The sequence below is a fragment of the Bidens hawaiensis genome, unplaced genomic scaffold (genome assembly GCF_021521415.1).
Source record: "Bidens hawaiensis isolate Kalapana, Puna unplaced genomic scaffold, B.hawaiensis_p1.1 tig00042291_1, whole genome shotgun sequence".
NCBI lineage: Eukaryota > Viridiplantae > Streptophyta > Magnoliopsida > Asterales > Asteraceae > Bidens > Bidens hawaiensis.
In genome coordinates this window covers 19070-40979 of record NW_027497486.1, presented here as the reverse complement: position 1 = coordinate 40979, position 21910 = coordinate 19070, and the positions used below count along the sequence as shown (strand labels likewise).

Sequence of the window (21910 nt, the reverse complement as noted above, 5' to 3'; positions counted from 1 at the left end):
TTTGTTTAAAACAATTTTTTTTAACTTATTGCAAATTTAACTTCTAGAAAATACCAGTTATTATAAATCTAGAAAAGGTACCTAATGTTGCTTTGCTTTGTGTTTTAGCCGAGAATAGTAACAAACCACATTATCAAAAGTTGAACAAAGCACTTTGTGGAGTTCAATGGATTTAAAGTTAAGTGTCATTTTAAAACATGTGGTTTGTCTAATTACGTAATTTTAATACCGATTTTGAATTTATTGCAAATGACCACTTCACTTTTCTAAAGCTTGCAATTTTAGTACCTTTTTCTAACCCCGTCTATTTTTTTCCGTTAAAATGACAAGTTTTAGAAAAGTGAAGTAACCATTTGCAATAAATTTAAAATCAGTATTAATGTCGCATAATTGAACAAACCACATGTACTAAAATGACACTTAACTTATTTTAAATAGATTAATTTGAATTTACGACTTGTAGCTTAGATTTCATCTATTTGATTTAGTTCGCAATTTTGTTTCAAAATGTCAAATCGAAAAGGCCTCATATTTCTATTTCACTTTACACCTACAAAGGGTTTGAGCCACTCCTATGATAAGTTATCGATAACAATATGAACAAGTTCAAGGTTTAATTAATTAAATTGTGATTGTTCTTATATTCCAACCAACAGTAAATAAACATATATATATGTATATATAAGCAACCACAGTTCACTATATATTCACAATTTTATAAAGCAATAAATACACAGATTTTTGTCATTTGCTTTAGAACCGGATGCAAATAATACCTGTGAAACACTGCCGTCATTGAAAATTAAGTTTTTTAACGAGCATCTACCTCCGTGATAGTACAATCGTTCATTGAACCTTCTGTGTAAGCACTTGAAGAGAAGTTTGCTACATGTAACTTCCTTTCCATGAAAAATGATGGCTGCTGAGGTTGAGGCAATTCACCCTCGCTTTCCAGCATCCGAACTATGGATGACATGTGTGGTCGGTCTTCTGCATTGTGTTGAACACATAGCAACCCAACGTTGATTGATCTTATGACTTCAGGAGGATGACAGGTACAACCCAAACTGAATCAACAAAATCCATTGACCGGCCTTCATTATAAAGGCTCCATACCTTAATACAGTTTAAATGTTATTAGGGTTTTACACAATTAAGTGAAGCCATATATGGTTTGTGAATAGTGAACATACATGCCCTATAAAGTTACTTTCCTTTTTAGTTGGGAAAAATCCTCTATTTCTCTTCCCACTCACAATTTCCAGCACCCAGACACCAAAGCTAAATACATCTGACTTTATTGAGAAAAGACCATCTAGTGCATACTCGGGACACAAATTAGCATAATGCTTATTAGAGAGGATACATATGAATTCAAGAAAAGGAAAAAAAAACTGAATAGTTGGTTCCATGGCTTACTATGTGCCAACAACTCTTTCCGTGTTTGCTTGTGTCTCGTTCCCTCCGAAACTTCTAGCTAAGCCAAAGTCTGATATCTTAGGGTTCATATCCTGATCTAGTAAAATGTTGCTAGCTTTAAGATCTCTATGGATGATTCTTAATCGTGAATCTTGATGCAGGTAACAAGTCCCCGAGCAATTCCTTTGATTTTGTTGAAACGCTTTCTCCAATCAAGAAGCAAGCTTCGAGTCTCGTCTGGTGAAACATGTTGGTTTAGTATTACACACACACACACACACACCTATACATATGTGTGTGTGTGTGTAGTATCGGAAAATTTTGTAGTTCTGAATATGTGATTCTTACCAAAAATAAAAGAGTCCAAGCTTTTATTTGGCATGTACTCATAGATCAACAACTTCTCATCCCCCTCTATGCAACACCCGAGAATCTTCACAAGATTTCGGTGCTGAAGTTTTGAAATGCAGATGACTTCGTTCTTGAATTCATCATGCCCTTGACTTGAGTATTTAGAGAGACGTTTAACTGCGATCTCTTCCCCGTTTTCTAGCGTACCCTGAAAATTTACCATTTAAAATGTGAAAAAGAATGCAAACTGCAAAGTTGACTTCCATGCCTATATTTTTCATTTTATGTTTTGTGCTTACACTATAGATTCATTTTCATGTCATACATCAGGAGCGACATTGCTACTTCTATATTGGATGATTCTATATTGGATGATTCAAATGCTATTTGAAATAATTTAGTGGTATGGATCCTTTGCACATTTATTTTTATACCGTAATTACCTTATAAACCGGTCCAAATCCACCCTCTCCAAGTTTATTTTCTTGTGAAAAATTGGCAGTGGCATTAACAATTATAGAGAAGTTATAAATTTCTTGCTCCATGTCGTCTTCCTGGCTTCTACCGGCATTGAACATTTTCCCTACAAATTAGAAAAAAAGTAGACTTCACACATGGATAATTGGTTCAAAAGTATTTCTGTTCAGAATACATATATATTACTCTACTTTATTGGTGAACTTATGCAACTTTTTACCTTCACCTACTGGTTTGGCATGTTTAGGTTTCCTCCGTGCATAACACAACCTTGTAGCGATGATCAGGCCTATGACAAGAACCCCTGGAATGGTTACAAGTAGGATCATTTTAATGTTTGATCCACCCTGCTTCTTTTCGGAAATTGATTGGGAAGAAGGAGATTCTGCAGGATATTCACGAAGTTAACTATGTTGGCTGTGATTTTAACATGGGAAATATGATTGATAAATCACATAGATTATTTTGGTGACACTATATACATGTGAATAGTCTTAAGAGTCTAAGTGCCAAAATGCAAACTTGGAAACTGCCCAAGTCATGTCGTATTATGTAAAGTAGTATAAGGTTGTGTTGCTTCGAACAGAACCACCACATCAATCAAGATTGATGACGAGCTCGAATTAGACAAAGGCCAAACATGAAATTGAATAAATCCCAAATTCTGTAATAAAGAATTTCTTTGTTATTTTATTATCCCATAAAATCATTGAGTTGTGATATTCATTTCTGGGTAAGAATACTTACACAAATATACATCGAACACTCAAAACATATTGTAACACATTGGAATGCTTTTTATATATACGAATGGATGTTATTGAAACATAACATCGTTTTGTATCGGTTATAACTGTTCGGCTAACTCAAGGACGAAGCTTAGTTGGGGCCAGGGGTGGCTCCGGCCTCCTCCGTTTTTTCGCTCGATGGTGTAAATTTATCCTTTTACTGTTAAAAATTTTTATACATAGTGTAAATTTACCCCGTTTATGACCGAAAATTTGAGTCCGGCCCCCTCCGTTTTTTTCACTCGGTAGTGTAAATTTATCTTTTTTTCCGAAAATTTGTATACATAGTGTAAATTTACCCGTTTCCGACCGAAATTTTGAGCCCGACCCCTTTGTTTTTTCGCTCGGTAGTGTAAATTTATCCTTTTTCGGCCGAAATTTTTACACATAGTGTAAATTTACCCGTTTCCGACCGAAATTTTGAGCCCATGCCCCTCTAATTTATGAATTTTTTTATACATATTGAGTCCGGCCCTTTATGTCCAAGCTTCGCCACTAGGCTAACTTATAAGCTCACAAGTTTTAACATAAATATATGCACACATCATGTCATTGATACGACACACACACACACAGATGCGTTCTTTTCATAACAAAAAAAAAACCTTGAAAAACTATGATAACCGTATAATGCACTTGTACATAGTGCATTGTAGATAACCAAGTAGTGGGAGAGAATAAGTGTGGCGGTTGTCTAACCAAGTAACTATCGTATGCACTATATTCAAATCACCATGTACAAGTGTATTATGCGGTTCTCGTAGGTTTCAACATATTTTTGGTTCTTAAATGAACATTCATATAATTTAAATTGTTAATAATTATCGACTACGTTTGAAGAAAGTTATGGATAGTAATAGTTGAAAGTTTAGTTTGGTAAATGTGTACATGTAAATAGTTTAAGAAGTTGTAAACTTGGTAACCTACCAAGTAATTTCATATTGTGTAAAAGCACTGAAGCGTTGTGTTGGTTCAATGAGAACCATCGCATATGTAGTATTGGTATACAATGTTATTAGTTGGTTGAATAATAATATGCAAGACTAACTATATTTTGCATATACGATGTTATTTAAGTTGGTTAAATAACAATATGCAATACTAACTGCATTTTGCATATATGATGTTATTTAGGTTGGTTAACTAACAATATGCAATGCATACTGGTTTTTGCATGTTATGTTATGTATAACATTAATAAATAATAAAAGATTACTTGACTTGAAATTAGGTGGGAACCATGTGAGCCCGTCCCTTTTCCCCCTCTCTCTACTCACTTAATTGTTTTATTTATTTCAAGACATGCACAAGAGTTGGTTGGTAGATTTGTGTGGTTTGATTACTCACAATTAGAGGTGGAAAATGGGTTGGGTTGGGTCGAAACGGGTCATGGGTTGAAACGGGTTAGGGTCGAAATGAGTTAGGGTCGAAACGGGTTAGGGTCGAAACGGGTCACTTAAAAAAGGGTTGTTTTGGTTCGGGTCGGAACGGGTTAAGGTCAACAGGTTCGGGTTAGAACGGGTCAAGGTTGGAACGGGTCAAAACGGGTGTGGGTCAAAACTCGTTTAAGTGATTTTTCATTTCGTTTCAGCGCGTAACAGCTCGTCTAAGCGATTTTTCAGTTCGTTTCAGCGCGTAACAGCTCGCTTAAGCGATTTTTCAGTTCGTTTCAGCTCGTAACAGCTCGCTTAAGCGATTTTTCAGTTCGCTTCAGCGCGTAACATCTCGCTTAAGCGATTTTTCAGTTCGTTTCAGCGCGTAACAACTCGTGTAAGCGATTTTTCAGTTCGTTTCAGCGCGCAACAGCTCGTTTAAGCGATTTTTCAGTTCGTTTCAGCGCGCAACAGCTCGTTCAAGCGATTTTTCAGTTCGTTTCAGCGCGTAACAGCTCGTTTAAGCGATTTTTCAGTTCGTTTCAATGCGTAACAGCTCGTTTAAGCGGTTTTTCAGTTCGTTTCAGCGAGTAACAGCTCGTTTAAGCGATTTTTCAGTTCGTTTCATCGCGTAACAGCTCGTTTAAGCGATTTTTCAGTTCGTTTCAGCACGTAACAACTTGTTTAAGCGATTTTTTAGTTCGTTTTAGCATCTAATAGCTCGTTTAAGCGATTTTTCAGTTCGTTTCAGCACTTAACAGCTTGCTTTTGCGATTATTCAGTTCTTTTCATCACTTAACAACTTGTTTCAGCATGTTTTTGTTCCGTTGTTGTCGACTTTTTAGTTTCGGTTAATTTGTCGATTTTTTTTGAACGAGGACAACGGACGAAACGTTTTAGTTTTTTTACATTTTTTGTTTTTGTTTTATTTTTTGAGTTATGATTTTTTTATTAATTTTTTTTAATATTTTTTGATGGTTTCTATTAAGATCAAAATCCCTCAAAAAAAAAAAATCAAAAAAAACAAATAAAAAATCATAACTCAAAATATAAACGAATAACGAAAAAATTAAAAAAACTAAAATATTTTCGCTGTTATCCTCGTTCATCAAAAAAAAACCCGACAAATTAATCGAAACCGAAATGTCGATGAAAACGAATCAAAAGCCTTAATCGACCCGTCTAGTACGAAAACTTGAAAGAAACCGAAACCCAACCCGTCCAGTGCTAAAACTCGTGTTGGCACGAAAGCTGATCCGTGCCGAAACCTAAACCGATATCGTTCCAATCTAAAACCCGTTTCAACCCAAACATGTCACTTTTCCTTAAGACACTAACCCACATCGACCCATGTAGTTAAATTTGTCAAACCATTTTGACCCAAAAATAAGAATGTGGAATTTCAAGTGATCCATTTTGACCCATTTAATTAAAACCTATGACCCAAATCAACCCATTTGAATTTTAAAACAACCCAAATTGACCCATTTGGAATGGTTTGGATCAAGGTTGGCACCCCTACTCACAACTCTCTCTCTCTCACACACACAAGTTGCAAATAAACTCTCTTCTTCCTCTCTCTAATTTCGGCTAAGGGAAGGAACAACAATAAGGAGTTTTCAAGTGTAAATCATAGCATAACAATGGTGTTTGTTGGAAGCTTGAAGGGTATACAAGCTTGAGGTTCTTCTATCTTGAAGACTCATCATTCATATCTTCATCTCCTTCATTTTCTTGGACTCTTGAAGATAGTATGCTATGAACACCCTATGGTTGTTTATATTGGTAAGCATGCAAATTCGTATATGGATTCGGGACTTGGGTTTTGCATATAAAATCGGTTTTATATTAATCTAATTAACAAGATTTAAGACTTATTTATCCGCTGTGTTTTTCATATAAATGAGTTTATATGAATTTGATAATCTTGTTAAAACCCAACAAAAATGACTTCACCAAACCTAACAATATTTCACTTGAAGGCCTTATGGATACTCCGGACTGTCACCTAAGTACAAAGTAAAGTAATATCAGTATTCTTTATTCATAAGTTTAATTCCAATCCTTTAGTTTCCATAAACAAACTACTTCAACAATAAAAACTAGTCTAATCTCCCTAGTCAACAAGCACAAAGAGGCCCGTTGAGGCTCCTCCAAGCTCTAAATTAATCATGACAAGTCCCGTCAATGATCCATCATTTATCTCAACCGACTAGTATAAGCAATCATATTCGAAGATACACCAAGAACCATCATCATATTCCTAATTCTACAAATAACTCCCTAGAAATCTTGGTTTCTAAAACCTAACGGAATAGTGTCGGGAACACACCTCGTGTTCCCATTATTACCAAAATCCCCAAACTGGTTTAAACCTCCAAACACATTCAGCTGACATCCCTCCCCGTGGCTCCAAGGCAACATCCCTGTTGCCCTTGGCGATTTGTTTCTTGGCTCTAGTAGAGAGATTGGCTTTTTTTTTTACCATCATTTCATCAATCGGTATAGCCAACAAGCTTAAAACAATGATCTTTGGTGTGTTTGCCATAGTGAGTGCATTTTAGTTTTGACTTATTGGTTCTAGAATAATCTGATATGCCTTGTTGCCCCTTCGGTTTCATTGATCCGCCGACGATGAGTCCCGTGGCCACGCCGGATTTTGAAGATCCGTAGATAGTACCAAGGATTCCTTGAAGTGCCCTTTCTTTTCTCACGGCCACGTAGGCTCCCTTTGCTAAGGGAAGCGGGTCCCACATAAGGATTTCTCGTTTCACCGGGTCAAACTTTTTGTCTAGGGCATTTAAAAATTGAAACTGTTTTTGTTCGGACCTGATTTTGTTATATGTGGCTATGTCAGCAACACACGCCATTGAATTCGTTCCCTTCCGTCGATCTCACCCCATACACTTTGTAATGTAATCCAAAAATCTTCAAGGGGGGGGGGGTTGTAACAATTCGGATTTTCCATTCTTATTTTGTATCCGTTACCCGACCCGTTTTTATGTTCAGAAAATTTTTATAATTAAAATATCACGTCTAGTTATCATTATTTTATTATAATTGGTTTATCAAATTTATTCAATATATCAAAATAACTATTAAAGATATACATTTTTAACCCTTAACCATACTTTAACCTTGATATGTATTCACAACCATAGTTGAAGGACTATTTTGCAAATCTGGGTAAATTATTATAATATAACCCATTTACCCTAATACCTAACCCGTTAACCAATCTTCCCAAACCCGTATACTTGGATCCAGTTCAACCCGTATACCCAGTTGGTTGTCTTGAGCCGTAATATTCGATGTTAACTTGGAATTGATTTATGTATATCGTTCCTCTTGCCTATTTCGGTCTCACCGACGTCTTGAATTTGGAAATCAAGATCAAAATGATACGTATTGACTTATTATGGCAACCGTCCTTAAGCTAAACTGGGTCTACACTATAGAATCAATCATAATGCAATTACTTGAGTCTGAAACTTCACACCTGCATCGCCAACTAAACCCCCATAGTTAATTACTTTTAATCACCTGCTATATACCTGTTCGTAATCGGGGTTTGGCCGTCCATCATACGGTCTATTTTACCATCCATTTAACATTGTTAAAGGTAATATTTTATATGCATCTGTTCTTCATTAAACCCTCTACAATAACCCCAAGGTAATCACCCAAACGATAAACGTTTTGGCTGATTGATCTTGTTAGGGTTCATAATATGAACTAGTTTAAGTTTAAACCAACTGACACCCTAGCACAAATGGCTAGGGTGTGTGTGTTCATGGTTTGGTGGCTGGGGGCGTGGGTTCGAGTCTCTCCCAGCCGCTTACATAATTAAAATATATAGATACATCTTATTATTTTACATGTTAACATAAATATTGGTCAAGTATTTTATAAACAAATATTTATATATTATATATTACAATTTAAAAAAATATAATGCTTATAATAAAAAGATTTATTTTTTTGTTATAGTTATATATATTTTAATAATATTTATTAAACAAACTTTAAATAAATTTTTTAAACTCTCAAATAGCCGTTCATATCTCAAATCTTTATTAGTCCATTTATTAATCATAGTATTCTCCGTTATTACTCTTGCTTAGGATTTTGTCTTTCTTAATTCTAGGCGAGCGTGACGCATAGTTATTATTATTCTTTGTCACTTTCATACATTCGCTTATTTGATAAGGTGAGTAATCACTCCCCTCCCTTTTTACTTGTTTTCCAAACTTTTGGGGATGTATGCGTACTTACATTATTTACATACTATTAATATTCATATTAGCAACTGTTAACCTTGTGTGCTATCAATTATTTGCCTAACTTGCTACTTGTTAATTTGCTTATTCAAACGCATTCGGAGAAGTCCATCATAATCACATCATACGACTGTCGTAGTAATTACCAAAGCCCACTTCGCAAGGCGATAGTTTTACCGACACTCATTAATTGCTCATTTGACTTGATTGTATTTCTCATAAGGACAACTTGCTTATTTTCACATATTATATTATATTGAACTAACTGGTGTTTTATTCACTCAACCTAGTGTTGACAAAATATATTTATTTTATATGCATATGCAGGTTTTAGATTGAATTGATTGCAAGGTTGGTGAAGAACTTAGGGATGACTTATGCTAGAAGAACTAATCAAGACTTATCTTAATTTTAAATTTTGTATTCTTATTGTTGCTTTTATTTCAAAATTTTGTATTTGAATTATTTGGAATATTTAATTTAATATATACTGACACTTTAAATTATTGCATTATAATACCTTGAGAGCTGTGAGCAATCGGTTCGCGCCCCGACATTTTCGCCTTAGGTTGGGTGTGACAGGGGGCATTAGCTCGTTATCTTTGACGTGCAGGTCAAGGTTTGTAACTTGTTCTTCCCGCTACTGTACGTTGTCACCAAGGCATCCCATAGCGTTTTTGCGGTGGGAAATACGGTGAGATTGCTGGCTAACCCTTGTTCAATGTTTTTATGATCCACGAGAATACGACCATAACGTCTTGTTCCCACCACTCATACTCTTCATGAAAGGGATCTGGTGGTTCAACGTTTTCTGGAAATATAACCTAATAGTTTCTTGGATTCCCCCCTATGGCAATTCGAATCATTCGAGCACATAGGGCATGATTTTGGCAATTTAATTTAAGGCTAATCATTATTCTATCAAAAAGGGTTTGTTTATGGGTTTGATTTTGGGTATTGAGGTTGGTTCTGAGAGGGTTTGCAAGTTGGGTAGTGATTTCATCATTATTGAGAGTCATCATCTCCGGACATGGCAGCTCCGAAATGTTTGGTCTATGGATCGTTTCAATGCTTTGATACCTGATTTTTGGTAAAGAGCTTGAATGTAATTGATTGTATTGAACTATTGATTGGTTTGTAATAATTACAATGGAATAACAAGCTATGATTTATGGTAAAGATACATTGCGTAAGAAAGGAATTGACAACTATAACTGTGGCGGGATATTACTTGTTAATTGCCTGTTATGAGGCCTTAATTATGGGAGATGATGTGGTGACTGATCCCTTAGTCGTTTCGTATTTTACTTCTTTTCAACAAGCAGTTAGTTAAAGTGTTGCCTTTGACTGAGTACCATTGGCAGTTTTTTTTTTTTTTTTTGCAAAAAATGGTTTAGAGTCAGTTGGGGATGGTAGAGTTCCCTACCGTCGACTTTGCCTATTTTTGGTCGGTGATCATGTGAAACTTATAAAGGCGGTGGCCGGCTGGTGGAGAGCAGTAAGTGGTGATTGTAACCGAACCAAGGTAAGTTCTTGGTTGATTTGTTTCTTAAGGAAAGCATGGAATGAGATAGGAGTGCGGGCATTTAAGGATTTGATGACAACCTTGTATAACTTTTGATCAACGCTAGGAAGTATGATATTAGTGATGTCTTGTAACGATACATAAATTTTAGAGAAGATTAACATGGACCAGTTGTACACCCTAAACAAATCTCACATCGGCCGTGGATAAGAGAGATCCTTGGTTCATAAGTAATGGTCCCACCTCTTCAATCATAAACGCATTTTGGGCTTAGTTGGTTGTGAAGCACATAAAAAATTCACAGTTAAGCACACTCAGTTGGAAGTAGTACTAGGATGGGTGACATGTGGGAAGTCTCTACTGGAGCAACCATAAACAAATCTGTGAGTTCCTGGATAGGCCATCCATCGGGTGCAAAGCGAACAATATTGGTGATAAGAGAGGCAGGATGTTACAAATGGTATCAGAGCAACTCCTGATCCGTTCAGGATGGTGGGGCAAACCTCATTAGGGACGATGAGTCCTGGGGTGTTTGTGATTGTAGCGACACATAAATTTCAAAGAAGATTAACATGGACTAGTTTTACACCCTAAGAAAATCCCTCATTAGTCATGATAAAGAGATCCTTGGTTCATAAGTAATGACCCCACCTCTTAAGTCATCAATGCATCTTAGACTTAGTTGGCTGTGGAGCACATGAAAACTCCATTGTTAAACACACTCAGGTGGAAATAGTTCTAGGATGGGTGATCACCTCGAAAGTCCTTACTGGGGTAACCAAAAACAAATCCGTGAGTCCCTGGATGGCCATCCATCGGGGAAAAGCGAACAATATTGGTGATATGAGAGGCGGGATGTTATATGTCTTCTTGGTCTAGAGGGTTGCTTAGAACAGCTAATTCATCAACTAGAACTTTAATTGATTTAATATAACTAGTGATTTTTTGGTCGGGTGATTTAAAGGATTTCTACAACCGGTGCTGCAATTGGTTAACGTGTCCCCTGGATGGTGAAGATAAGATTTTTCCGCGCTTCCAAGGATGAGTTAACATTTGTGATTAGAAGAATGATGGGTGGTGATAAACTACTGGCGAGGGCACCGAAGATGAGGCAGTCTTGTCGGAACCAAGAGGAGTAGATAGGATTTGGTGCGCGATATCATCAAATCCGGTTTCACTGCTGGTAGTTTTTGGTGGTGCAAGGTGGGTGCTATAAATGAATTTATACAAATCTAAACCTTGGAGAATAGCTTAAACATGTTTCTTCTATGCAAGGTAATTGAGAGAAGTGAGTTTGAGAGATGAGGGAAATTGAATCATTGTGAAGGATGAAGTTGTAGTAGGGATGCTAAAGATTGTATGGGAACTTTCATTGGCCATTATGGCAGGTACATGGAGGTGTTGGGTATAATCTTGATGGTCGGGTCAAGTTGGGCCATGAAGTCAATACAGGTGGAAATCATCATTGTCGTTGTACTCAGCAAATCCCACCAATAGAAGGTTATGCTAGGTTCTGAGGAGGGTATGATGTTGACTACCTTACATCTATCCCGTAGAGGAGGCTGCTTCCGGTGAGACCCGACTCGATTTTAGTTTTGCATCAAGCCTTGTACATAAGACACATAACACTCAATCATCGGCCGATTAGTGCATGCACCCTTGAATTTCGGCCATCAATGTCACCACATCATGCCTAATTAACCTTCCGCCGCTTTTAACGTTATTTTCATGAAGTTAGTAAAATAACGTTAAAATTAGTGCAATTTCACTTTTGCCCCTAAGGGCCCACACATGTATACATTATTTGCGCACACCATAAACTAGGCGTACACGGGTTGAACGATTTTCACGCAATTAGAACATTGGATGCTGGAGTTTTAACTCAAGCATATGTTTTGTTATACTATACGTGGGTTGCTAAGTTAAGAGAGTGGGTGGAGTCTGCCTTTTCTTTGGAAGTAGTTTGAGTTATTTTGTTATTCATGTTTATGTGGTATGCTGATTTCCTATAAAAGGCTTGTTTTGGTTTTTAAATGAAAGTACTTAAATTTTAGCAGAAACCATACTTACTCTCAAAGGGGAGAGTGTTAGCTGATGTGGACTTGGTTGAGGTTTGATCGAATTTCTGGGAAGTTGACGTCATGGAGATTAAACATTTTGGAGTGGTTGCTGTTGTGGGTCAATTTTATGACTCGGGATTCTTACTAGGATCTTTGTCGGGATCTTTGTCGGGATTCCTGGTTTCAACTCTTTCCAAGATCCTGATTGCTAACGATTTATTTTGATGTTTGGCTTTGATTTATTCTTGCAACTGACTGATGGTGACTTAATTTACGTTAAAGGCTCACTAAAGAACTGAAGCAAAACCTGTGGAAAAGATTTATAACGAATAGGAGTGTTGACCAAGTAAAGCTCCGGGATCCTCGGAGTCGGATATATTACTGTTTACTAATTATACTTGCAGGTTACTCCATGAGGTTTATAATGCAACAGCTAGTGGACTTGGTCAGCCTAAGAATCGGACTTTCAGTCAAATAGAACGTGAAAACTTTAAGAAAAAGTCTATAAAATCTAGGAGTGGAGAACAAGCCAAAAAAACCGGATTTATAGGGATATATGTTCCTATATATTGAGGCTGAAACGGTGAATAGGACACATTCAATTACCACACAAAACTTTCATTCTCTGTACTTTAGCTCTTCATCGAAATCAGTTCTCGAGTTGTATCACACCATTTTCATTATTAATAAATTAAAGTAGGGGGATTGTTTTCCCCTCCTGAGGTTTTTTTCCTAAGGATTCTCACCAAGATCTAAGTTTTTCCTCCCTACATCTTTGTCACTTTTTACTTTTACCGCATCTACTCACCGTATTATTGAAGAACACACTACCTCACTTAACGAATTTGTTCAACTATTTCTTCAGTAATTTTTTTGACCAAAACAGTTTGGCGCCAACCGTGGAGCAAGTGGCTATATCTTCATTCATGCCTTTTGCAATTTTTCGAGTGTCTTAACCACTTCCTCCTCCACCCGCTGCCCAGATAAAGACGACCAACACCAACATCAACGTCTCAGGAGCCGAAGGATTAAGTGGCATGCCTCCTCTTACAAAAAGGCATTTTACCGGCATACCGACTCAAGGAGCAGGTTTTCCAGCATGAGGCCTGTCCTCAAATCTAACAATGAAATACACTATGTTTTAATGCAAATGAAGGAGAACACACAACAAAAAAGGAGAGCAACAACTCCTTCATGACAAAAATCCAAGATATGCGGGCACAAGGGAAGAAGGCAACGGGGGATTTATTCACTCCATTGCAACAAGGTGCTGGAATTTCGAGGCGTCAAGATCTCTGGCTGTCAATACAATGATTTGCTGCCCATGCAGACTACAAGGAGTGCCATCACTAGGGATTCAGCTGTTGTCCCGGGATCCTCAACTAGGAATCCCAATACCGATAACTCTAATAGCATTTAAATATGCCTGTGACTAACCTTGATGCTACGCAGGATTCCGGTATTACTCCAATAGTGCAGAAGGAATTGCCAAAGCTCAAATATCTAGCATTCCAGGGATACTTCAACCGATACCGGAAGTAGCTCCAAGCAGTCATAGGATCTCAAGATTTGCACCGCCATATGTGATGTTGAGATCCCGAAATGATTCCAAACTCCCGGTGTGAAGTTTATAATGGAACTACAAATCCCGGGGAACATACCGCTTAATATCGTGAGAATATGGAGATCAATTCTATACTTCAGTATCTCAAGGAAGCCTGTCTCTACAAAGGATTCAGTTCAACCCTAATAGGAGCCACTCTAAAATGGCTCCTAAGTGTTCCTCCCTTTTCTATTAAATCTTTTTCTCATTTAGTTAATCTGTTCAATAGCCAATTTTCTTGTAGTAGAAGTTTTTAAAGACCAACCAGTGATTTGTATAGATAACTTAGAATCTCGATAAGCCTCTCAGGATTTTTGTGAGCAAGTTCAATAGGTAATCTTTAGAAATCCCTAACCTTAACATGGCCACAACGGTTTAGGCCTTCAAGATGGGATTGAAGAAAGATTGTCCGTTTTATGAAGATCTTGTTATGAATCCCTGCAGGAATCTTGAAGAAGTCAGGAAACGAGCATTGAGATTCATAAGACTCGAGGAAGATAAGAAGATGCAACAAACGATTGAAGTCGAAGCCATACTTAAAATCTAGTGATTATAAGGTTAATGTTGTGCAAAATGAGAATAATAGGAATGAATATACTAAAATAACTGACTATTTTCCTATTGATATTTGTGGTCTTATGTATGCTATGCAGGATCTTGGAGATAAAGCAAGGTGGCCCAAGAAGACCAACAAGAAATCTGTATGGAAGGATAGATCCAAATGGTGTGTATATCACGAGGACTTTGGGCATGTGACAGAGGACTGTATAGAACTCTAAAAGGAGACAAGTTATCACCTAAACAATGGCCATTTGAAGGAATTCTCATGACGAAAAAAAGACCACAAGTGCCATAACAATAACAGATAAAAGAGAAGTCTCGTTCAACAAAGAGGACCATGATAATGTTTAGGATCCTCATCATGACGGTTTGTTTATTATTTTTTATTGGCAACAAAAACAAAAGTTCAGTTAATATCATTCAACGGTTAAGCCAAGAATACCATGGGAAAAATCAAGCTTCCTATTTATGTTGAGGGAGTGACTTCTATCCATAAAATTTGTGTTATTGATGCATTAACGTCTTTTAACATTATCTTAGGCAGACCCTGGATCCATGATATAAAAGTAGTCCCCTCAACCTCTCGCCAGTATATCAAGATGTCGACGCCTTATGGGATTGTCAAGATTCAAGGTGACCAGCAGGAAGCTAAAGACTGTTATGCCTCGTCGATGGAGCAACAAAAAAGCAAACCCAGGCATACCAATCAAAGAACATAACACTTGATGTCTTGGAAGTAGGGGAACAAGAAGTTAAAGAAGTACAAATAGATTATCTGGATCCCGACATCAAAGTGTTAATAGGGACCGAGATTCCCAAAGATATTGAAGCTCAGTTGATCAAGTTCCTCATAAACATAATTTCCATTTTTGCATAGAAGCACGAGGATATGACAAGTATTTCTGAAAATATTATTACTCACAAGTTAGGTTTGGATAAAAGTTTTAGGCCAATCCAACAAAAGTGAAGGAAATTCACACCTAAAAGGAATATTATCATCCGAGAAGAAGTTGAGAGACTGTTGAAAGGAATTATCTGGGAAGTGAGGTTCCCAAGATGGTTGTCCAACGTAGTGGTAGTATAGAAAAAGAATGGCAAGTGGAGAGTCTGTGTTGACTACATCAACCTTACAAAGCTCCAAAGGATCCCTTCCTATTGCCGCACATAGACTCGACGGTAGATGCAACTTTAGGGCATGAGATGTTAAACTTTATGGATGCATCTTGGGGATTCTTACAGATCTAGATGGAACCCTCGGATCAAGAAGACATGGTGTTCATGACCCCAACAGGTATATATTGTTACATTACCATGCCTTTTGGTTTGAAAAATGCGGGTGCAACATGTCAAAGACTAGTCAACATGATGTTCAAAGAGAAACTGGGGGACACCATGGACGTGTATATCGATGACATGGTGGTGAAGACAAAGAAAGCTGGGAATCACCTTCGGGATCTTGAAGAAGCCTTTGATATCCTCCACAGATACAACATGAAGCTGAACCCGCCCAAATGTCACTTTGAAGTGGGGGCAGACAAGTTTTTGGGATACATGGTTGTTAAAAGGGGGATAGAAGCAAGTCCAAAGCCGAAAAAAGCCACAGTGAACCTGAAAGCACATGTCAACGTGAAGGATGTTTAGAGATTAACCGGCAGGATCGCAACCCTTAATAGGTTTATCTCGAGATCCTCAGAAAGGTGCAAAGAGTTCTATGAGATCCTAAAAAAGAACAAGAAGTTGGAATGGGGCAAAAGCATGAGAAGGCGATAGAAGACTTAAAAGCATATCTTTCATCAGCTCCTCTACTCATGAAGCCTGAAGATGGTGAGTCGTTATTCCTCTATTTGGCGGTATCCCGATACACGATGAGTGCTGTGCTAGTCATAGATCAAGAATGACTACAACACCTTGTCTACTATGTAAGTAAAAGTCAACTTGATGCTGAAACCAAGTACTCCCATCTAGAAAAGTTAATTTTAGCTTTAGTTATGACATCTACCAAGTTAAGGCATTATTTTGAGACATACTATTTTTGATAAAACTAATTATCCTATTAAAAATGCTCGCAATTGAGCAATTGCGACCTGCGTCTTTCCAACTACATTTTTCAATTGCAAAACGGTCGCAACAAGGCAATTGCAACCGTTTTCAGGCCGAAATGGCGGTCGCAAATGCTTAGTTTTTCTAGTAGTGTTAATCAAGGCCGGGTGGAGCTGTGTGAGATAAGTACACAAGAAGTTCGTGTACAGTCAAAGAGACTAAAAATTTTTGTATCAAGCATATCAATAAGAAGTACCATGTGAATGGGTAAGCATGAAACAAGATCAGCAAGAAGAAGTCTCTTACTTGGGTCAACAATTAGGTGGTGATTGTTAGCCTAAATTATTGACCAAGTGTAGGCATATAACCGATCAGATTGTAAACAATCATGAGTGTAGAATTGATCAATTCAAAATTGTGTTTTTTGGGTTAACCCCTGTACTTTGTTTCTTTCTTTATTTCTTGGTTCAATTATCTTCTGGGCCCTATAAAAATTATTGCTTATAAACTGCAAGTATGGAGATAACATAAAAATAGTAAGTGCCTTTCACTGAGCAAGAATAGATATGGCTAAGCATTATTACCTAACTCGGTTGAAGCCATCCTTACAAAAATATCACGCCCGCCTCTGGCGTCAGGTTGCACTATGTCTAGAAGGTCACTGAACCAAAGCAAGCAGATGCTTCGAGTGTTGTCTGGATTTGCATAAGCCATACAAGTACAGTTCTTGTATGACATTCTTCTAGAGTCATGTCCATGTCAAACCATGTATTTTCCGTGCCTGACAGTTTCACATTAGAGTACTTGATAAGCCCTTCTAAACCATTTTTGCATTCCAGTGGTGTTCGCCTGATACAACCACCTGACCAGTCACCTGACTCCCAACCCTTTGGGTTTTTGGGCAAAAACTTTTTCTCATCTAAGCAAGCACATGACTGTTGGGTCATATTTATGCTGCAGGCTCCATAAGCATGACAAATATTGTATTCATCACAGGCTCCACTCGGGCGTGACCCAACAAACTGCCACCCTCTGCCATCTTCTACCCACAACCAACTCTCTAGTCGCCCAGAAGAATTCAAGGTGGACCTTGATAGCATATTATAATGATTTTCATTATAAAAAGAAAAAGACACCTCACTTTCTGTAATAATCACGTCGCATGTAAAGGCTAAGCTCTTGTTGCCTACATCAATCCTAGTAAGCAATTGATTTGATGGCCTTCAGAATCGATTAACACAAATTGACAGAAATTAAACGAAATATATGAACACGATTGAATACGAACGATTATGTATATTATTGATATTGTCTTGAAAAGAATAATTACAATGATAGCCGGTGGTGGTACTTATACCCACCGGCGGTTATAATTCTACCGTCGCGATGGTTCCCTGAAAGAACGCAACGCTTCGTTTATTTTCTAACTAGTTACAATAATTACACAAACTATTAACTAATTACAATTTACACCCTAACTTTGTTAACTGTCTATTTAACAAAGTTTAACTAAACTATAATAAATTAACGGGATATTTAACGAGATCGGGATTATTCCAACAATCACCCCCTTAATCTCGATCTTGTATTATGACTTGCTATTCTTCAAATAGTGTAGTTTGACTCCAAACGAGATGAGCCTCCTGATCCTTCCATTTTGGACATTCACTTTTATAATGTCCGAGCTTGTTGCACTTATGGCATCTCACATGACTTTTATCTTCACGGATAGGTTCGCCTAATTTTCCATGGCCTTTGTCTTCATGAGCTTGTTCACCGTCTTTACTTTTTCCGGACCAACGACCTTTACCCCGGCCTTGTCCTAAGTTTCCTTGGTTTGAGCTCCAGTTGCCACAATGCTTACACTTATGTTCTTTAAACTTTTCTTTTCCAGATGTGTTGGTGAACATAAGTTTATTATGTTTGTCTTCTTCCTCGGTTGACTCCTTGATGCGTTCTTCATATGCTTTTAACCTTCCTATGGCTTCTTGAAACAACATAGTATTCAAATATGCAAACTGCTCAATTGCAGCAACAATCTGAATGTACTTCTTTGGTACAAATTTAAGTAGTTTTCGGACTAATTTTTTATTATCGATTGTGGATCCAAGGTTGTTGGCTTGTGACACGAGTTGACTAATTTTTCCCGTGAAGTCATCGATAGTGTCCGTATCTTTCATTTTCAAGGCTTCAAACTCTGATTCAAGAGTTTGTAATCTAGCCTCTTTAACCCTGTCTGCTCTCACAAAACGAGCCTTTAAGTCTGCCCATATGTCTGATGCTTTCTTATGATGAGCAACCTGAAGAACAATTTTTTCGGGCATTGCTTGAAAGAGATATGCGATAGCCATTCTATTTTTCTTAGCATCAACTGCATCTTCTTCTTCGAGTACCTCCGAGATTCCATGAACATCAAAAATTGCTATGATCTTTACTGCCCAAATTGTATAATTTGTTGAATTCAAAATTGGGCATTGTAGCGTCATTGATGGTCCTGCTTCCTTTACGGATTCATTATTCTTGCTAGCCATTGATTGAGTCTTCTTTCTTCTCCCAATCTTGATATGACTTGATGTGTCCCTATTCAACTTTTACTTTTGCTTTCGGTTGAATTATATATGCTTGCGAGTACAGCCCACTGATCTTTCGGTCACCACTGGATTTGATCAAATCTCTGCTTAAACTGCTTTTGATCAATTTCTTCCTGGATCGAATCTCTGACCTCCTGTTACTTGCTAGAAACTGCCCCTGGTTCTTTCGGTTGCTTGATCACACCTCTGCTAAACTGCCCGTGACCAATTACTTTTTGAATCGAAAATATTGAACCTCCTGTTTCTTGACCGTTTTTTTTCTTGATCGATATAAGCTTTCGATCCCACTTAATCGTCTTTACGATCTAAATAGTTTTAAAATATTTATTAAAAGTTGTAATCTAAAACTTTAGATTTTAATTATTTATAATTATAATTTTCCCTTTTATAGGAAATAATAAAAGTCTTCTGACTTATCCTTACACACGTTTCCAATCAAGATTACTTTCAGAGTTTTTCCTTCTTCTTCTTCACACGGCGCTTCTTTCTCCAGTTCCAGATGCCGTTATCTCCGGCAATAATTGTTCGAATTCTCCCTCGTCGTATCGCAACTCTTACGATTCCTACAGACGGTTTTGATGCCTAATTTGGTATTCAGGGTTTCATCGATCTGGTGTTGTAATCCAATTCGGATGAAATCCACAGTCCTTCGGAATTTTGAATTTGAACCGGTAAGTGATATTCCTTTATTTGTCAATGTTAGGGTTAGTAAAATTGATTCAAAACCAATCGATCTTCTTCTGATACCAATTTGATGGCCTTCAGAATCGATTAACACAAATTGACAGAAATTAAACGAAATATATGAGCACGATTGAATACGAACGATTATGTATATTATTGATATTGTCTTGAAAAGAATAATTACAATAAATACCACCACCGGCGGTTATAATTCTACCGTCGCGATGGTTCCCTGAAAGAACGCAACAACGCTTCGTTTATTTTCTAACTAGTTACAATAATTACACAAACTATTAACTAATTACAATTTACACCCTAACTTTGTTAATTGTCTATTTAACAAAGTTTAACTAAACTATAATAAATTAACGGGATATTTAGCGAGATCTGGATTATTCCAACATGATTAGCCCATGGCTCAGCCCGTAGTATTACCAAGGCCCCGTGTTTTATTTTGTTTTCAGGAAAACCCACCGTGTCAGCGCCCACCGTGAATTCCCCTGGAGCTGGATCTTGACTAGTCTTCCATGATGATAGATGCCATTTCTTTCCCCTTAATAAGTCTCTCCCTAACTTCATGCCAGGTAGAAAAGTGTCAGTCGGATAATCAAAACTCTGCCGGATAACGGTAGAGTTTTGGTTAATCACAACTAGATTTCCAATGTCTAGAAGCTTTGCAGTTGCGATCTCTGATGTCGTTGTGTTAGATGACCAAATCATGCTGGCATTGTTGAAGAGGCCGAGAATTCCTTGGTCAGCTATCTTTAACACAAACGGTGATGTGCCAGGGAGCGGGTGGTCTCTGTTTGCAACCCAAACAACCTTTCTAATATAGATATTCTTATACCAGATACCAAGATATTTGTTCTCAGAGCCACCTGGCTTAAAAAATCCCAGTTCAAAAATTCTAGCAGGCGAGACCAATGTGTCTCCATCTGTCAGAAAACTTGAATCTGAAATGGTGTGGAGTTCAGCCGCGTAGCTTTTGTGAACAAAGAGTAAGCAAAACAGAAGTATGGATGCTCCCTCCATCAAGATAATATGAGATCCTCCTTCAGCAACTAATGATTTAGCATAATATTTCCAGTGTACTTAAATAATAGTAATAAAGCATAATACAATTACATTGTCCATTCATTTAATCCTACATTATCTACATTCTAGACCACACAACATACAAAACCATGTTTGGATGTTGACCGTTGACGCCCTATGGTTACACTATCAGACTCACACCCTATGTCACATCAGTTTAACACCCTTATTCATACGGCGCCTGTGGCAACGTGACCCTTTCATCATGTCCCCCCTTCCTAGCGTGAATCAAGTTTGTTTTTATTTTCATTCAATCCCTATTGCCCAATCACAAGCACACACAAACATTCATTATGAAAAAAAATTAAACGAATGTTTTAACTCTTGTGAGACCATTACACATTTTAGTAGTGTGATAAATGAAGAGCATTACATGTTGCCTTAAGGTACACAACTGGACACCCAACTTCAATGTTAATTGGCCTATAATAACCCGGCCAGCTCCGTCACAATTCAATAAGCACTTCGCAAATTATCATAAAGACGTTAAACTAAAAGTCATTTAAATTGTGTGAAAGGACTAAAACTAAAAGTAAGGAAATTAGAAAAAAAAAACCATAAAAAACAAAATAAAATTAAAAACAAAAAAAACAGTATTGAAAAAACAAAAAAATAGAAGAGAAAAAAACAAAAGAAATAGGACGGTTGTCATTTGATTTCACTATTTAAAACCTTAATATGAAGGCAATGGGAACCCAACTAATTAATGGTGCTTTAATCCTCATTAATCAGTATTTAGCTACTTCTGATTTCCCTCACTCTAGATCACTGCAACATCCCCATCGACAATCACAACACCAATGTTGTGCTGATAAGGCACCCCCTCTCCAGTGAAATCTAACCATTACATCATCTACTTTAACACTTTTAAGCAATTTTCTTATAGGATTGAAATTTTTTGGATCAGTACTAAGTTATATAAAAATTTTCTTTTGGTCCCGTTCAACTGTTCGGGTTAGGTCATTTTGATATATTATTTTTTACTGGTCATGTTTGACCGGTCGGTCAAGTCGATTCAGTCAGGTTATATAAAAAAGAATTACCAAACAGAATATCATATAAC

General features: G+C 37.2%; 1 pseudogene across 1 annotated transcript; it reads right to left on the bottom strand.

The window, feature by feature from the left end:
- Positions 1-760: 760 nt before the first annotated feature.
- On the bottom strand, positions 761-20930 carry LOC143593516 (G-type lectin S-receptor-like serine/threonine-protein kinase At4g27290; annotated as a pseudogene). Its single transcript, XR_013146118.1, has 10 exons — positions 20155-20930; positions 19210-19373; positions 18173-19057; positions 17062-17698; positions 2468-2632; positions 2214-2353; positions 1768-1978; positions 1416-1656; positions 1194-1349; positions 761-1116 (listed from the first exon to the last, which is right to left on the bottom strand). The product of XR_013146118.1 is annotated as a G-type lectin S-receptor-like serine/threonine-protein kinase At4g27290 (transcript).
- Positions 20931-21910: the final 980 nt, after the last annotated feature.